Source organism: Malania oleifera, chromosome 5, assembly GCF_029873635.1.
Source record: "Malania oleifera isolate guangnan ecotype guangnan chromosome 5, ASM2987363v1, whole genome shotgun sequence".
Lineage (NCBI taxonomy): Eukaryota > Viridiplantae > Streptophyta > Magnoliopsida > Santalales > Ximeniaceae > Malania > Malania oleifera.
In genome coordinates, this window is record NC_080421.1 from 112318440 (window position 1) to 112329305 (window position 10866).

At 37.6% G+C, this 10866-nt stretch overlaps 1 protein-coding gene across 2 annotated transcripts in view; it reads right to left on the bottom strand.

Annotated features, from left to right (window-relative positions):
• LOC131156189 (probable cellulose synthase A catalytic subunit 8 [UDP-forming]) overlaps positions 1–7927 on the bottom strand; it is a 54537-nt gene extending 46610 nt beyond the window's left edge. Inside the window, exon 1 of one of the 2 annotated variants that reach the window (XM_058109674.1) lies at positions 6690–7927. The gene's annotated coding sequence lies outside the window, so the exon portion shown is untranslated. The remainder of the gene's footprint in view (positions 1–6689) is intronic. The other variant, XM_058109675.1, reaches the window with a different exon arrangement.
• Between the last annotated feature and the right edge of the window lie 2939 nt (positions 7928–10866).

The window sequence follows — 10866 nt, forward strand, 5'->3', positions numbered from 1 at the left end:
GCTTTAACACAAACAAAAAACAAAGTGGGAGGACCCAATAAATTGGAGGGTACTAGCGTACTATAGCTGAACTAGGTAACTGTGATCTTACTGAAAAAAAAAGAAGAGTAACACGCAATAAGATGACTCCCACATCATCAGGGGGCTAGGGAGGACAAGGTGCATGCATTCTTACATTCATCTTGAGAGAGATTGTTTCTACGATTTAAGCATGTGACCTTAAGGTTTAGCTGTACACCCTTACCATCGAGTCAAGGCCTGCCCTTTCAATCTAATATTTAGAATTTCAATGATAAAGTTTAACTTTACCCCATTACTTCTCCATATATCATATACATATTGATAGCTTGAAAATTGAACCCTCACCCCCCAAAAAAAGATAAAAAGATAAAAAAAGAGTTGCAGCCAGTGCAAAACGGCCCCACCTATCACGAGTCAAGATTGTTCAGGACATTATGCTTGCCTACGACCGCTTGTGTGCATGAGATGGATTACCATCATAGTATAGGTTTTGTTCTTTGAGTGCATTTATATTTTAGTATAAAGTGGAAGTATGAATCCTCAAACAAGTTGATGTTTCCTAGTACCAAAGCTAAAATAGCATATAAAGCATTTTGGCGGAGGGTGAGTGGTCATCGGTCTTATAAAACTCAATAGCTTTTGCAAACATTTTTAACCTACTTCTCTCGCTAAACGCACGTTGCTTATAGAGGTGTTTATAAATAAATTATGTTGCTTCAATGTCTACTACTTGCTAGCCATTTGCTTTCATGAATTGCTTACTACTTTCGCTTACTTTACATTCAACTGTTGTGAATGTATTCTGTCAGTAAACCGTGGTAATCTTTGGTTGCCTAGCTAAACAATAGTGCTTTAGCTAGTGCCGGATGACCCTTCACAAGGTGTGAAATATTTGACCCATAATAGTTGGTATCAAAGCTTGGTTAATTGCTATGTGAATTTAGTTGCCTTCATTGTGGGATTCTATTAAGAATTGGTGAAAGACCATGTCGACCAATACTGAGAGAACTGAAGCGCTAGAGGTGCAGGCTAATACAACCAACAATGTGGCCGTGGAGATTATCAAACTTGCTGAATGTGTTGATGCTTTGGAGGGATCACAAAAACATCAACAGAGTTCTACGGTGGAAATGTTGGAGGACCTCCACCATATGGTAGAAACTTCACAAGCTTGGATGGTGGACTTGACTGCAAAGATAAACTTGATGGTTCTTGCTACAAGAAACTCCAATGCTACGGAGTATAGATGAATTAGGATGCAAGAACCCAAAATGTTTGGGGGCACTTCTTATTTTATATGGAGCAATACTTTTGTGCAATGAGGACCAAGTTAGAACAAGTGAAAGTAACCACTGCAATAATGTACTTAATTGATCACGCTAAGTTGTGGTGGCGTACCAAGTACAATGAAATTGAGAATGGGCATTGTGTAGTTGATTGTTGGGCAAACTTGAAGAGGGAGCTCAAGGCCCAATTTTTTCTTGAGAATGTTGAGCACAATGCTTGGCATAAACTAGGGCAGCATTGCCGTCCACAATGAGTGTCGTGGAGGGCATCCCTTGCACCTTGTATATGATTCTCATTTTGGGTGAGAATAAGCATTCCTCCCATATTTGGACAAGATGTCGATTCTCAGCTTTGGTGGGAAAGGGAATTTTAAGGGAAGTGGCATGGGCTACGTGGCATGGGCTACCTCAATATACCACATATGAAAAGCAAGGAATTATGTTCTCCTTGACAATGAGCCTTTTACTACTGAAAGTATTGTTTATAAAAACTTATTTGATTGCAAGCATAAATTTTCTAGTTCCAATGCTTTTGACAAACTTAAATTTTCTTCTTGATGCTTTGTTTCTTTTGTTGTTTTGGTATTTGTTCGACTTAGGCTTAGCTAAGTTGTTGTTCTCTATCTCTTCTTGTATGTCCCTCATGCTACTAATTTACTCCGTCTTATCTTCTGAAAAATAAAGAAAAAGAAAACTACAAACCCATGTTTGGAAGCTTGGAGTTCAAACTTTAGATTTCAAATTGTATGGACTATGGATTTGGATAAATGAAGTACAAAATTTTATTGAGCTTTATCCAGATCCATACAAATCCAAATTTAATAAGCCTGAGTTCACGCTCCCACACACAACTTAAAAACAACTTGATCACCATATTGTCCATAGAATGATGCCTTCTCAATAATAAGCATTGCACAATTTTACCTAATCAACCTATACTCATTTTCCTCATATATCAAACTCATTTTTATACTGAAAATAATATATATATATATATATATATATATATTTCATAATTAGACATACTCATTTTCTTCAAAGATGCCAAAATCTTCTCCATTAATTTCTTATCATCATGACAAAATGTCCTGAGTTCATAAAAAGCCTGTTTTGTGGGATCAATATATTCTAGGAGAAATAAGCATACAAGGAAAAACAAACAAAGAATCTTCAAATTATACTAAATCCTAGGACTCCCAGTTTATGCTGTAATTTTATCATTGCAAACACAATAGAGGCAGAGAGGAAAAAATCACGCATTGAAACATAAAAAATGCAGCTTTATGCTTTTATTTAGAATTACTTCAATTCAGTACTGAGTTCCTATATGTTCATGCCAGTGATTGGACACTTGGACTCTCTAAAAGAACCAGAACAGTCAAAAGTTAACAGATCATCACACTCAAACTCAATTTTTATCTCCCAGATATCAAAAAAATTCCATTTGCTCAGGACATCTAAAAACAGCTAACTACCTCCCCACTTTGCCTAGTACAGAAATTTAACTTGATTTCATTTGCCCAAATTTCATTTAAAGAAATAAACAGAAAGAAAAAAAAAGCAAAAACAAAAGACTCAGCATTTCATTTCCTTTTCTCTTTCTTTTCCTAAAGTTAATCGGCAAGCAAACACAGATTCAATCTTTTGAAAAAGAAAAGTTGTAGAGGGGTACAGAAAGCGCCTTTTTGTAGTGAAACTCAATGGTGTAAGATAGTAGCAGGGTGCTAATACCTCCGGCATCGGGTGGCGACAGAGACACGGTTGCTGCGTGTGGGAACTCATCGAAAATCAACGTGGGTTCAGGGCCTCGCCGGACTGAGTAAGAAGATGATGACATTGCCGGAGAAATTGCAATTGTCAGACTCGGTTGATAACCACGCACTATGAAGCACTTCGACAACATCAAATGAAACTAAGAAATCAATTTCTATCTACGTATATCACAAACACAGACTAGTTCAGTTGTGTAATCCTGAGGTTGAAATGGAAGTGCTTAGATTCACGACCGGGTTGAATGCAAAACAAGGGAAAACAACACAAACTAGGATCAATTAATTTTTTTTTAATGCAAAACGACCATGTTTTGAGAAGCAAGTGTTAGCGCTTAAATCATGGTCATTGATATTTAAAGTGTATAGGTGTCAACAAGTTGAGGATGTAGAGGAGGATGGTCTTCTGCTCCCCAGAAAGAAGAGGTGCCACAACTGCAAAGGAGTACAATGGGTGATGTGCTACCTTCTATTGTGTTGCCTAACTCAGTATTAGCTTCATATTAGCAAAAAGAAATAATCTAACATTTCTATAATTAAATCAAAATAACAAATAAAAATAATTTATCACAAGCAAATGGTCCTTTGCTATGGAGAGACTATTTGGAGTGCTTGTGAAATAACTTTTTCTTTATCTGAAAATTATAATTATATAGATCAAATGGATATGTACAAATACTCTGGGCATACCTAGGAGAGGAACCCAAAGCTTACACACAACCGGATAAGAGCATATACAACTCAAAGGCAACATAGGCCATCAACAAAGACTCCCAAATGCATCAAAACCTGGGCATTCCCAGGGTCTAGTAGCCACAATTAACTACAACTCAAATGCATAAGAAGGGGAATTTGTCATAAACTATTCTAAAAGTGTGGGTTTGGATCACTTTTACAATAGCTTTCGGAAGAGTGAAACATCCCTCAAATTCCTTTTGTTACGAAAATGCCACAAGCGATATACTGTAATGGCCACACAAGCTCTTTTAGCAACTGCCTGTACACTTGTGCCTTTGGCTTCCTTAATCAATGATTTCAAACTAGCTTTCACCGTAGACATGACTCTAGTCAAGCCCAGCCAATTTCTGATAGAGTTCCAAACTGTGCAAGATAATTTGCATTTGAAAAACAGATGATCAAGAGTTTCCGTCTCCAAACCACAAACCACACAAGTTCTGTCAATCCCATCCCCACTGATTTTATCACTAGTTAGCAGTTTCCCTTTAGCAGCAAGCTAGAGTACAAATGATTGCTTGGGAGCACACTCATTCTTCCAAATCATCTTGGGCCAAGGAACTCTCATCCATTTGTCTCTCCAAAAATTATAAGCTTCTGAACATTGGAACTGTTCACCCTTGTCCCATTGCTTCATCAGTTCTTCAGCCTTACTTTGAAGGCAAGAAAGGCCTCAGACAAGGAAATCCCCTTTCACCCTTATTGTTTGTAACTTGTATGGAATATTTGGTTAAATTGCTTAAATCTCTGGAGAACTGTCCAAAATATAAATTTCATCCAAAATGTGGACATTTAAAGATGACTCATTTAGCCTTTGCTGATGATTTGATCCTATTTTCTAGGGGTGATCCCTCCTCGGTAAAGAAGATAATGGACTGTTTGAAGATGTTTGCTGATTGTTCAGGGCTGAGAGCTAGTCTTCCAAAATCTAACCTATACTATGCAGGAATTAATGATAGTTCATTGGATACAATCAAAGAACTCACTGGATTTCCTATGGGTGATTTCCCATTTAGATATCTGGGCATTCCTTTGGCCTCTAGTAGGCTAAACTCGATGCGTTACTCCTCTCTCATTAACAGGATTGGCAACTTGATTGGCTCTTGGCCTAGACATTCATTATCCTATGCTGGTACATTGGAACTCATTAATTCACTGGTGCAGGGAGTTGAATGTTTTTGGTTGTCTATTTTGCCCATCCCTCACTCGGTGCTGAATCATGTGGCCAAACTATGTAAATCATTTTTATGGGGAGGTAGTAGAAGGCCTCTGGTTGCTTGGAAAGAGGTATGCTTACCAAAGAAGGAGGGTGGACTTGCGGTGTTTGCTCTCAGAAACTGGAACAGGGCTCTCCTCACAAGAACTTTATGGAACATCCATGACAAGAAGGACTCCCTGTGGTTCATGTGGGTGAGCCATATTTACTTGAGGGGGAAATTCTCTTTCTAGCGTACTTCCTGACCAGTTCTTGAACCAGATATATGTTCTCAATCATAGATCTTTGGCTAATGAAAGCTGACTGAGCCCTGTCCACCAAAATCTCCAGCCACGACTTCATCCTACTGGCTAGTATTTTAGCAATTGTTTTGTAAACCACATTGCAGCATGAGATGGGTCTATAATCATGTACTGAGCATGCATGTTGTGACTCTGCAATTAAGGCAATTGCAATTCTATTGATCTGCTTAAGTAACTTCCCATTAATAAAAAATTCTTTAACTTCCAAGGTGAATTCCTTCCCAATTATGTTCCAAGCCTTCTTAAAAAGGCATGATGTATAACCATCTGGACCTGGGGATCTTTGATCACCAATGCTAAACAAAGCTGATTTAATCTCCTCATCTAAGACCTCCTCCACCATTACCTTAGCTTGATCATCATTTAAGGTAGGACCCAAATTAATAACATTGGGATCTAAAGGAACATTATAATCTTCAGAACCCAGCAGCTTCTTAAAGAAATTCAAAAATTCCTCTGCCACCTGTAATTGAGATCTGGTACCAACTCCATCATCTTTAATGACTGCAGAAATATTATTCCTGGTTGTATGCTTTCTCATTAGAGAATGGAAGAAGCTTGTGCTCTTATCACTATTCTTTAAGTAGTGACATTTAGCTTGTTGTGCCAAGAAGCTCTTATTAGCTTCTTCCAGCTTCGCAACAAGTTCTCTTTTGCTTAACAACAGCCTTTGTAAACCATCATCTACAGGACTATCATGAAGGAATTGTTTAAGCTCCTTACAAGCTTTCTTAGCCCTAGTTGAAATATGCGAAAAGTGTAAATTGTTTAGCTCTTTCAGGGGACCTTTCAAATTTTGTAATTTCCTAGCCAATCTAAAAAGCTTGCATCCTTCAAATCTGGTGTTCCAAGCTGCTTTAACCACCTTCTGAAAGTTGTCATGTTTTACCCACATATTAAAAAATTTGAAAGGTCTTTTTCCCAATCCATCTTCTTTAAACATAGTCACAACACAAGACACATGGTCTAATAAGAGACCAAGAAGTTGGAAGACAGCGTGAGCTGCCCAGCCTTTTAGGATCCATTCATTATTAACAACAGCACGATCTAGCTTACACCAAGTTCTACCATTTGTCTAGGTTAAGAAACATCTAGAGGATCTCATATCTGACAGTTCATTCTCATAAAAGCATTCAATCATTTCTCTAACTTCATAAGCTGATATTGGATTCCCATTCTGCTTCTCTTTTTCCTGCATGACATACTTAAAATCACCCAGCAGCATCCAGGGAACCCTTCTGTTGAGCTAAGATAAGCTATGCCACAGGGACCTTCTTGAAACTGTGGCGTGGAGCCCATAAATAAAACTGACTTGAAAGCAATTTAACGAAGTAAGAGAAGTAATCAGACAATGTATTACCTGGGAGGTCTTGCTCACCACATGGACTTGAGCTTTATTAGGATTCCATACCACTAGAATTCTCCCAGCAACATGCTCTTCAAAATTGTTAACACAGCACCAGCTAGCCAGCTTCTTTCTCATAAATTCTTTCAATTTTGCTTCATTCAACTTCGTTTCCAGAATGCCAAAAACATCCACCCTATTCTTATTGATGAGGCTGAGAACCCCATTTTGCTTCAGGGGTTTTGATGTTCCAACAAGCTATCTTCATCTAGCTTTAGAAGGGGGCTTTAACCCCTTTCCAAAATTAGTGGATTGAACTGAGTTCCTTTACTTTTATTCTTCTTAACCAGCTGGAATTCTCCAACCTTCTCCTTCCCTTTGGCCTTATTTTTAATCTGGTCCTCAATGGAGATTAAGACTTTATCTTTGACAGTCCCACCTCTGCTTTCAATCCCCACTGATCCATTAACTTCATCTCCTTGTGCCTGAGTTTCACCTGTTTGCCCTCTAATATAAGTATTGGATATACCTTCGCTAGTCAATGGATCATCCTCTGAAGGGTCAAATAAACTGTCAATATTAGTAGCATCTCCTGTTTCTTTCAGTGCCCTTTCTGGGACCTCATCAGAATTCTAAGTTTGAGCAACCTGATTGCTGTTTTCAGCCTCCCTGGTTTCCCTTTCCTTTGTAACCAAAGTTTCTTTATCCCTTTTCAATCTCTGACCTTAGTTCATGAACAGGCTTCTTTGGTTTATACTGGATCCCCGAGGACTTTTTATACTCCTCCCTAGGTTTGAAAACCCCATCAGAGTGTCCGATTGTTTTACATTTATTGCAGAATCTCAATCTAGGAAACCCTTCATATAACAAAACCTTAACTCTGGGTTTGATTTCCTTAGCTACATCCACTTCCACCATGACCCTAGTGTAGGAGATTCTATCCTTGTTGGTAGTCAGCTTGTACATGTATAGTGGTTGCCCAATTTCAGAACATATCCTTCCAATAGCCATCGGTGTCCAAAGCTCCAGGGAAAGAACCTTCAACTGAATCCACACAAGTACAATGGTCCTATGTTCATAACCATACTGAAAATAACTCGACATTTTTTTCAGGAACAAAGTCCTTCCATAAATTGAATACGGGCCATTCTGAAGGATAGTATTAAGGTCCTCCTCCCTCCGGAACTTGAAAATGATCCACCCTTTATCATGCTGAATCGATTCTACTGGAACTTTCCAAGCACCAACCAGAGAGTTGAAGGCAGCCTTACCTGGAAACTTCCCTGTTAAATAGCCCGCTAGGTGTTTGCTTGCAATTCCCACTGAATCAATCAACTCAGCACTTGGAATTCGACCACCTTCACCAACGAGGGTGAATGACGGATGTAAAGATTCGAAAATTTTAATAGTTAAATAATAGAAAAGAAGGATAAATTTAAAGATGGTAAAGTAATGCTCATCGACGAATGTTCTAACTTTGTCGACGAACTCACTTTAAGATTTATAGACGAAGTTCAAGTTTCGTCGACAAAAAGATACCGATAGAGGGTTCTACAGACTCATAGGTTTGTCAACGAACTCTTTACCTTCGTCGACGAATTACCTTATTCACTTCGTTGACGAAGCCACGTGTCTCATCGATGAAGTCATGTGTCAAGACACCTATAAATATGTGAAAAATCAGATTTTGACAAGAATTCAGTTACATTTCCCTTTCTCTCTCTAGGAATTTGGTGCTCTCTCATTCTCTCTAGATTTTCGACTTCATTTCTCCTTGATTCGATGATCAGCAGTTACCACAGTGATCCTGAGGAGAATCTCTACAACCTAATCAAAACAAAATGTTTATTTGAAAAGTTTGTGCCCCATCCCAATTTTAGGGTAAGTAGATTATTTTGGTATTTCCAGTATTACTAGGTTTATCTGAACCCAAATTTTGTGTTGTATGAGAATATACTGGTGTTTTATGAAGTAAAATTAGGGTATTATGATTTCAAGGTTAGAGTGTTTTTGGAACCCTATAGGCATGGGTTGAGGACCTTAGCGGTTATTTTTCTAGGAACCCAGGTAAATTATAGTTTAGGTAGTTATGAATAGGCAGATTCAGAAAATGTGAGTATGATGCTTTTTTTTTTTTTGGGAAATTCAGTGTTTTACTGGGGAGTTTGTATATATGTAATTACAGGATCTTGAGATTGGTCTGCCGAGGCCATGAGGGTTGAATTGGAGGCAAACCTCCCAGTCAAATAGGTAAGGGAAATATGTTATGTTAGGAATTTTGGAATGTTTATCAGTAAATTATATGTTTTCTAGATTATTATTTAGTACGCAAATTATTTGTATATTAGAAGATACAATTTTCAGAATATGGAATATTTATTTATTTAGTTGTGTGGCATAAGGCATTATCATATTAGTACAGAAATCCTACAATTTTCAGATTATTATAATTTATAGTATTTATGCAGAAATATGTTTTAACAAATTTTACAGAATTATGAATTACAGTGTATATACAGACAAATATTTTATAGCATTTATAGATTACCATGATTCCCAGAAGTTTAAAGTCATAACACTATTATATTATAGTTTATACAGTTCAGATATTACATATCAGTTATTACAGCTATTACAGTTCAGATATTATAGTAGTTTTAGAACAGTTTTTGGTGTTATGGTTATTTTGGAATCATGATGAAACAGTAAGATGTATATATAGAAAATAGTATTCTACAGTATCAGACCCTGATGGATTAGTTTAGATATCAGCAGAGCACGGTACCATTGCTATTACAGATTAGAGTGCAACCACACATCTTAGATAGTGTGTGGAGGATTCCGTCAACCGTGCCTGAAGAGATTGCAGGCTCCCTAGAAGACTGGGTTGAGGTGGTCGGTTTGACGAGGTAGATACCAATACCGTGCCTTTGAGAGATTGCAGATGGTCAGACTAAGGATTGGTAGAGTTACAATTAACTTATCCTAGTAGGCCAACCAGAGTTAAGTCCCGCCTACGGGCCGCACAACCCTATCATGAGGGGTTAAATCATGACGTATAGTTTTCTAGGGTAAATATCACAGATATGTATATGTATATAGATTTACAGAATATCAACTGATATATTACAATACTAAAAGTATGAAAAAGTAGAAAATTGAAATATTACAGTTGTATATTAAACTATAATAGATGCAAGTTAAACTGTACATTGTTTACCAGTTTTTACAGTTTTGGATATTTATCAGTATAGCATTTATGGAACTCAGTCGCCACACACTTGTAATAACATATTTCCTCTTATTGAGCGTTGTCTTATCCTAGTGATTTAATATTTTTCAGGTGATCCGATTAGACGAGCGGATCATGTTCGCCGATGGAGGGATAATTGCATTGCCTTGGTTGTGGGGTAAGTGTTTTCAGGAATATGTGTTTTGGATAGTTTTCTAAGGTTTTTGGTGGATGTTACTGGGAGATGTGTTTTTGTGTATGTATATTTTGAGAAAATTTTTGAATTTTGGTATTGTAAATACAGATGTACAGTTTTATGTTTTCCCGCTACGTAGGTGTGCAATATGAACAGGATTTCCTCAGTGCTCATTTGGGGTCTAAGATGTTATAGTAGATAATCCAAGGGTATCAAAGTAAATTAAGTTTTCATATATAGTAAATTTTAATTGAAAAAAAAATGGTATAGATTTTTGGGGCGCTACACGAAAGTGAACCACAGTTCTCTGGGTTTCTGTTGTTTGTGAATAGCTCTACCCACGCCAACCTTCTATTGTTTCTCATAACCGTTTTACCTTCCTGGTTTTCCTGACAAGCTTGCTTATTCTCTCCTTGTTCAACCAAATTAAATATAGGTCTCTGTGCTTTCTCTCTGACCGAAGCAACTACATTGTTTGAGTCCTTCGAACCCATGGTTTCTAGTTCCTCAAGGTCTTCATCACCCCATAACTTCCTATTACTTGCAGATTTCCCATTATTTTCCCCTACCCTCTACTCGCAACTGCTTTCAGATAGCCCCATTTCTTCTATTAATTTCCCACTCACTGTCAGTGGAATCTCTTCCACCTTCATACCCAGTTGATTGCAGCAATTGGTTCCTCGCTCGAGCCAGAGGTGGAAGGATTGGTATGTATTCCCATTTACATCTATAGTTGTTCCATCAGATTCGCAGAGATTTGCCTC